Consider the following 8580-nt stretch of genomic DNA (forward strand, 5'->3'; position numbering starts at 1 on the left):
CTGCCCTGCACGCGCACACACCAGCATTGGTCCTCTCCCTCACTTTATACAGCCTCTGTCTTCATGTTTTATAATAGTTACGACTTTGAAACTAAATTACATAAATGCAGGGTCGTAGCTACAGTGAGGCTAGCCAGGTTTCTTGCCCCGGGTGAAGCCTCCAGAGGGGTGTCATTGAAGCTCCCAACCTGTGTGTGTGTATGTGTGTGTGTGTGTGTGTGTGTACACACAAATGCACATAGGGGGTGTGCCAACTAGATCTTTGACCCTGGTGAAATGAAACCTAGGTTTGCCCCTGCATGAATGTGAGCAGTGCAGTTCCTTTTCAGAAGACTAGCACATGCAGTCTCTCAACATGTGAGTAGGGGAGTAGTAACCTTGTACCCACCCCCAGCCCTACCCCAAGGTCATACAAGTAGTCCCAACCCTGGTGTCTGCTCAAAAGGCTATAGGGACCCCTGACCAATAGGTCCAGTCGTGACCAGCTCTGGGGTTGCGGCGCTCATCTCGCTCTACTGGCTGAAGGAGCAGGCATACAGCTTCCAGGTCATGTGGCCAGCATGACTAAGCTGCTTCTGGCGAACCAGAGGAGGGCACGGAAACATGTTTACCTTCCCGCCAGAGCAGTACCTATTTATCTACTTGCACTTTGACGTGCTTTCGAACTGCTGGGTTGGCAAGAGCCAACCCAGTGTGAGCCAACAGTGTGACGTGGCAGCTAAAAAAGCCAATGCAATTCTGGGCTGCATCAATAGGAGTATAGCATCTAGATCAAGGGAAGTAATAATGCCACTGTATTCTGCTCTGGTCAGACCTCACCTGGAGTACTGTGTCCAGTTCTGGGCACCACAGTTCAAGAAGGAAACTGAAAACTGGAACATCTCCAGAGGAGGGCAACCAAAATGGTCAAAGGCCTGGAAACGATGCCTTATGAGGAACGGCTAAGGGAGCTGGGCATGTTTAGCCTGGAGAAGAGGAGGTTAAGGGGGGATATGATAGCCATGTTCAAATATATAAAAGGATGTCACATAGAGGAGGGAGAAAGGTTGTTTTCTGCTGCTCCAGAGAAGCGGACACGGAGCAATGGATCCAAACTACAAGAAAGAAGATTCCACCTAAACATTAGGAAGAACTTCCTGACCGTAAGAGCTGTTCGACAGTGGAATTTGCTGCCAAGGAGTGTGGTGGAGTCTCCTTCTTTGGAGGTCTTTAAGCAGAGGCTTGACAACCATATGTCAGGAGTGCTCTGATGGTGTTTCCTGCTTGGCAGGGGGTTGGACTCAATGGCCCTTGTGGTCTCTTCCAACTCTATGATTCTATGATTCTAGGGACCGAACAACAGGAGCTCACCCTGTCATGGGGATTCGAACCGCCGACCTTCTGATCGGCAAGTCCTAGGCTCTGTGGTTTAACCCACAGTGCCACCCGCGTCCCATGGTGTCTGCTTATGCAGTGCAAATATCCCTAAGGAGGGAAATGTCAGCTGTGCGGCTGGACACTAAAGTTTCCTCCCTGAAGATGTCTGTGCCAATGGACAGGGCTATTTGGTGAGCCTTTCTCGCTGTTTACATACGGACTGAGCAGGTCGTCCTCTCTTCTGCAACAGGCTTGCAGGAGTCCTCAATTGACAGATACATAGATCACATCAGTGCCCCCCGGACCTAGACACTTGCTTGAGCAGGCAGCTTGACTTAAGATCCACTTTATGTCTGTTTATCTAGGTTGCCGGTCGAACCCCACTGTGTCCCTGCTTCATTCCTGAATGCTATTGAACTTTGCTCATTCCTTCCAAGCATCTTTGGCCTTTTCAGGTTTTGCCAGCATCCGCCTTACCCTGCTGCAGTCCTTTCATTAAATATATTTCTGTGATATTTTGGGAACTGGTGCGCATACACACACACACGCCAATTACTAGATCCTCAAGCAAGTGTGGAACTGGTAGGAACACAGCGGTCCCGTCTCCTAGCAACAGAGTAGGTAAAAAAAATTAAACCCAGAGACCTGGTTGCTGAGCAGTGCTCTGTATGTAAGGCATTTGCGCACTTCGCCTTTGTTGTATTTGATTGCCATTTCTAAAATAGAGCTCTTTATTCATCGAATGCAATGTTCGTCACTGACGTTACCCTATTTAACAGACCTCCACTGATACCCACAAATCCTATAATCAACATTTCAGGCACTCATAACCTGGAAGTAGAGGCTGATGAACAACAAATTAGGATATCCACGTGACACAGATTTTCTCTTTCCAGTCAGCCTTCCAGTCAGGAGAACAAGCCCCTCTAAGCAAAATTGCTTCCCTAACCATGAGAGCAGAAGGACAAAGTACATGTTACATCCATCATGTGGTTAGGAACCATATCAGAGGACTTTCAAATGTAATACTAAGCCCCCGGGCCAGCGGGGGAGGAGGGTAATTGGGACCGCCAAAACACATGAGAAGGAAGTTTAACCCATCTTCCCCCAACTGTGAGTCCCCCAAAAACTGCCACACCATGCAACATTTAGCTATGGGTCAGGGCAAACTCTTAGAAAGCATCTGGCCCATATATTTTGCCTTCAAGTAACGGACAGAAGTCTACTTTGTTTCTTCAAAACTTTTATAGGCCTAGTGATACCTATGCTTAAGCCATGATCACCTCACACCCATTTAACTGTGGTTCCATACATGTAAAGCTTTGAAGCAAACTAAATAGGACACCAAGCACTTCACTTGTTCTTGCAAGCATGGAAGTGATTTTCATTGTATGGGCCTGTAGAATGTGGGGAGGGAGAGTTTAATTCTTTCCTCCCCACTGTGTGGTCCCAGTTAAATTTTCCCTCCTACCAGCTGCAATTCATGCCCGTAGAAGCCTTGTCTCAGAGCTAACAGTAGACACCAGATTGGGGGAAGGAATTTTTGTCAGGGCTGCAGCTAAAGAGAAAAAGGTTGTCTGCTTCTCCCTGTATGCTGCAGTCCTAATGAAAATCCAGGGGTGTCTGTGTCAAACTTGCTTGTAATTGTTTGAGGGAAAGATGCAGTCGCAAGTGCCGTGTTTCTTAGGCTGCAATCCTATACTCCGTTTCCTGGGAGCAAGTGCCAATGGATTCTATTAGTAGATACTTTGAGTGGACATGGATAGGGTATCATGTCTAGTCTGAACCAGCTTCTATGGATGCTAAACCACCCGCCCAGACCCTGCACGATTAACTATTAAATGCATGATGCATTTACATGACTTAATGGCTGAGCAACTTCAAATCTTTATTGATTTGTCTTCTCAGTAAAGGTTGCAGAGAAAGTGAATCAAGACTGACAACTGAACAGAATGTTCCCTCATTCTAAGAGCCCTAATAATTTCTTTATCGCTCCACAATGAGATTTGTTTAAATGCAGTCACGTTGATTCAAAACACTGGTAAGATTGTATTCATAGTCTTTGGTATGGCCGCTGTATTTTCTTTTCTCTCAGATATGGGGAAGATATAGCAAGTGTTTTGGAAATGTGGTGGTAGGTCAATATTCTCCCCCCAAAGCTAATCTGAGGCCGACAAAATTATAGCTTGTAATCAACACACCACATTCAAAGAATTATTCCTCACATAGATGTAAATCATGAAACAAGAGATGATGGTGCCTAATGACAGTCCTAAATATGATGGCATGTTTCAGTATATGTACTAAAAATTGCATGATGATAATGATAACCTTGAATTACAGAAGGACTTGTAATATCTGCTTCAGGTAATGCATAGGGAGATTATGGCTATAGTCTTTCACATGCCTTCAGATTAAGTCCCACTGAGGTCAACATAATTTTTCTTGGGCAAGAGAGCCAGTGTGGTGTTGTGTCAGAGTGTCAGACTAGGACCTGGGAGACCAGGGTTTAAATGCCCACTCAGCCTTGAAGCTCACTGGGTGACCTTGGGCCTGTCACTGCTTCTCAGCCTGACCTACCTCACAGGGTTCTTGTGGGAATTAAATGTGGAAGTGGAGAACCATGTATGCCACATAGAATCATAGAATCATAGAGTTGGAAGAGACCACAAGGGCCATCGAGTCCAACCCCCTGCTATAACCCCCTGCCTTGGGCTCTTTAGGAGAAGAAAGAAGAAAGTGGGATATAAACGCAGTAAATAAATATATATTTGAAGAAGCATAGGCAGGTGAGTCCTAAGATGTACTTGGGGCAATTTTGAGTTGAAGGTGGGTTTAATCCTTTATCTAAATTCCTGTGGGAGTCAGCAGAAAATGGAACTCACTAAAGCATGGGTAGCCTTCAGACATCCTGACTACAGCTCCCATCACCACTGGCCATGCAGGCTGGGGCTGATGGAAGTCAGAGCCCAAGAACATTTGGAAAAGACCAAGTTGACTAGCCCCAAACAGGTTCTCAGAAATTGGATCCAAGTTTACTCTAGAGCAGGTGAAGGAACCATGAAGCTCCATGTGCATGCAGAGGTTACATTTCTCACAATAAAGCAACCACAGCCCAGCATCACACACCAGGCATCAAACTTCAAGGCGGTCTTGATCTCTGGTTGGCAACCAACCAATGAAAGTTGCTGTCCTGAGTCCCTTACCTGTGCCTTGCGCCTACATTTTCACTTATCAACCAAGAAAGCAAACATGTTGCTATGGAAGTTTAGGTAGTTCCATGTGTCTTGGCTGACTTTGGCTTTGATTGGCTTTACTTTCAGTTGTTTGAAAGCCTAGAGTCATAGAACTGTAGAAGAAGGGACCCCAAGAGTCATCTAGGAATATGCAGGGGGCCCAGCCAGTGACTTCGGCATTATCAGCACCACGCTCTAACCAATTGCTTTCCAGCTATGATTGTATGGTGTAAAACAGCCCCAATAGTGTCTAATGTACAAACAACAGCAAATGAACAGTACGAGGCTAAAATATATATAGGAGCCTCCCAACTTTGATTACAGGAGGTGCCATTCGCAGCAATGGCTAGAGTTTTTAATTTTCAAATCTATGGTCTGTTCTGTAAAATGTTCCTTTATATCCAAATGCCTAATTATACGCTTGCATACTCAGAAGTAAGACCCATTATGCTCAATGGGATTTATTTTCATCTAATCCAACATTACAGCCTAAAACTCTTTCAATTGCCCCCTTGCTTGTGGCCTGAAACTGTGCCCCCTTCCTTGATATTACCCATTCTGATTTGTTGTAAATGCAGGCAGAAATGATGGCATCATTAGAATGAGAAGGCATGACTGCCCTGGGTACTTTGACAATTAATTCTGCAGTCTCCAATGAGCGTTATTTTCAGAAAATAAAAAGGCACAGCAGCTTGTTTTTCTGTTGCTGCTGGGTGCACTATTGTGCTAGAAGCCTTGATCTCACGGGCTACCTGAAGTTCAGCCTCTACGTACTTTAATTTGGCTCTGACATAAGGCCTTTGTCAAGCGAGACTAGTTACCATGGCACTGTCTCAAAAATAGACCAAATCCAATACACATCAATATCTGTGCAATAAATAGACTAATGCCTTGCTTAAAACACATCATTTTGCACTCTGCTAGGTGCTCATTTGTGCAGAGAGAAGACTGAAACTCTTTTTCCTCCATTTTGCAATAAAGAATATCTCCAGGTCAGAAATAGGACTGAAGCTGTCTTGAGGAAGTATAAAGAACGTGGTAACCTCGGCATTTTTCACCTTTCCAAACAGTTGTTTTTAAGGTAAAGGTTAGATTTTTGTAATTTAATTGTTGAGAGGGGGATCCAGAATTCCAGATGTCTTTCCCATGGTCTGTACATCAGGAAAAACAGAACAATTATAGATGAACAAACAGCAAGCCCTTAAAAAATCAATGCATGCTAGGAGATTGTGCCATTTAGCTTCTTTACAGCTAGTATATCTGCTATGCTTACTTTGATGTGACAGTGATGCGCTGAATTGTAAACACAAATATTAAGCTGGTACTCACAGTTATTTTGTAAATATTTTAAACAGTGTAGAAAGATGGGCATCCCTTTCTTTGACACACCTTAAGAAACACCCACCTATTTGCATCACCTTGACTTGCTCTCACTCTCAACTGACTTCACCTGCCCTTTTTGAGGACATCAAGTAGTCATATCTGATTGGCTGTATGGCACTGTGCAGCCTGCCCACAATGTGATCAATGATTGGCTAGGGTTGTCCATGGGCCTGAGTTTCCCTCAAGCAGAATGAGAGGCTATTATTGAGGGGGGAAGGCATTAAAGACATTTAATTCTGCATGATTTATTTCTTCATTACACCGTAGTGCCCATCATCCATATCTACGTTGGAATCCAGGAACAAGGAGGAAATTATATAATTTAGTAAGCCAAGTTACTAATGATTATATTGATACTACCGTATTTTTCGTCCCATAGGACACTCTGTCCCATAGGACGCACCTAGTTTTTTGGGGGGGAAATAAAGGAAAAAATTTTTCCCTTTATTTCCCCCCCAAAACCAGGTCGGGGAAACCGAACCAGGTCGAGGAACAGCGGGATGGCGGCGCTGCGCCTCCCTGCTGTCCCCCAAGCTTGTGGGGCTGGCCGATGTCTGCCCGGCACAATGGGCAGACATTCTGCAGGGCTCCCCACGCTGCGGATGTCTGCCAGGCGCGAGGGGCACTCTGCTTCAGGGCGCCCCTCGCGCCGGGCGGCAGGCTGCTATCCGCAGCCTACACAGCCCTGTGGGACCTCCCACAGGGTTGCCTAGGCTGCGGATGTGTTCCCTAAGCGCCGGGCACTCTGCTTTCAGCGTGCTGCACTGCGGGAAGCAGGCTGCTATTTGCAGCTTAGACAGCCCTGCGGATGCGTTCCCAAAGCACCGGGCGCTCTGCTTTCAGCGCGCCCGGCGCTCCGGGAAACATGCTGCTATCCGCAGCCTAGACATACCTGCGGGAACTACCGCAGGGCTGCCTAGGTTGCGGATGTCTTCCTGAAGCCTGGAGAGCGAGAGGGGTCTCGCTCTCCAAGCTTCGGCGAAAGCCTGCATTCGCCCCATAGGACGCACCCAGATTTCCCCTTCATTTTTGGAGGGGGAAAAGTGCGTCCTATAGGGCGAAAAATACGGTAATTTTAAAAGTACACTGTGAGACATAGCCCAACTAATTATATTGCAGAGAGAGAGAGAGAGAGAGAGAGAGAGCGCAAATTTGCATGCATGGCCCTATCGATTGCAATGAATCACAGAATGCAGAAAAGGCAAAACATGTCTCAGGAGGGGCAGGCTTGTGATATGATAAACTGGGCTGGGTGGGGGCTCAGTATAATATACTTCTGCAAAACACAACCCTCTCCCTCTAACTCGCTAACTAGACCACGGAGTAGCATAAGCTTCTCCTCTTCAAAAGCAGGGGGCTCATACTGCATTCTACTGGATGGAGAGGATAATTGTTTTAAAGCTACATTCTGGAACCCTGTGAAAGAACGAAAATATTTCATTTTGTGTTTTGTTTTGGGGCTGAACAACTGTTGCTTCTTTTTTTTAGCTATCCCTGGAGAGTCAAAGGAGGTTTTTAACGCTTGATGTTTTTATTATGTTTTTTGATATGCTGTAAGCAGCCCAGAGAGGCTGGGGAAACCCTGCCAGACGGGAGGGGTATAAATATTATTATCTATACCTTAAGGAGGAAATAAAAACTGAAGACTTAAGTTGGTGGGGGGGAGGAATCAATAATAGGAAAAAGAAACCTAAATAGGGCTCTCCCATCCTTCTGATTGGCCAAAGGCTGGCTGGAGGAGAAGAAATCATGTATGGACGTAAAATGCACAAAGGGGGTGAGTTAGCTCGCTGCAAAGAAAACAGGTAAAATCAGAAGGAAATAGCTAGAGGATTGCAGTGGATCCAGACTCCAGGGTAGGGAAACAGTTCAAATTAGGTGCAGGTGGATGTGATTCAGTGGCGTAGCGTGGGGGTGCAGGGGGGGCCGGCCGCACCGGGCGCAACATCTGGGGGGGGGGTGCGCGCGCTCGCACTCGCAGCTCTGTGCTCCTACCTGGCTCACTCACTCTCTCTCACTGCAGTGCTGGCTGTGCAAATCCGATCCGAGCCGCCGGGTCGCCGCCCACTGTGGAGGGGAGGGTGCCAGGCGTGCGGTGCGGTGCGGAGAGAGAGCGAGGGACTATCTGGGGGAGGGACAGTGCAGCGGGGGGGGGGGGCGCAAATTACTTGCCTTGCCCCGGGTGCTGACAACCCACGCTACGCCACTGATGTGATTTCCTACATTATTTTATGGTTAAGTGTTCAAACTCTTTTGAAATTAAGTGCTTTTCTCCTAAAACGTCCTCACATAATTGTTTAAATCTTACAAAAATAATTGGTAGAAGCTTTGTCTCAAATATGCCTGATTGCCTTAGCACAGTACCTAGTACTGAGAGCTTCCTGGGACAGTTTTTTTTAGACCACAAGGGAATGTTCCTCAGAAGAACCTATAGCAGGTTATTTGAGTTAAAAAAAAAAAAGTCACCACAAAAAATGTTATGCAGACCACTTTGTCTCATTTCATTTTTAATGCTGTATATCCAAATGAAGATATTGAACCTTTCCGTGAGATTTAGCCCTCTCCATTTAAATTTGTTTCTGCCTGCAGGTAGCTATTAAGGTTC

This window comes from Podarcis tiliguerta, assembly GCF_965153285.1.
Source record: "Podarcis tiliguerta genome assembly, chromosome: 11".
Lineage (NCBI taxonomy): Eukaryota > Metazoa > Chordata > Lepidosauria > Squamata > Lacertidae > Podarcis > Podarcis tiliguerta.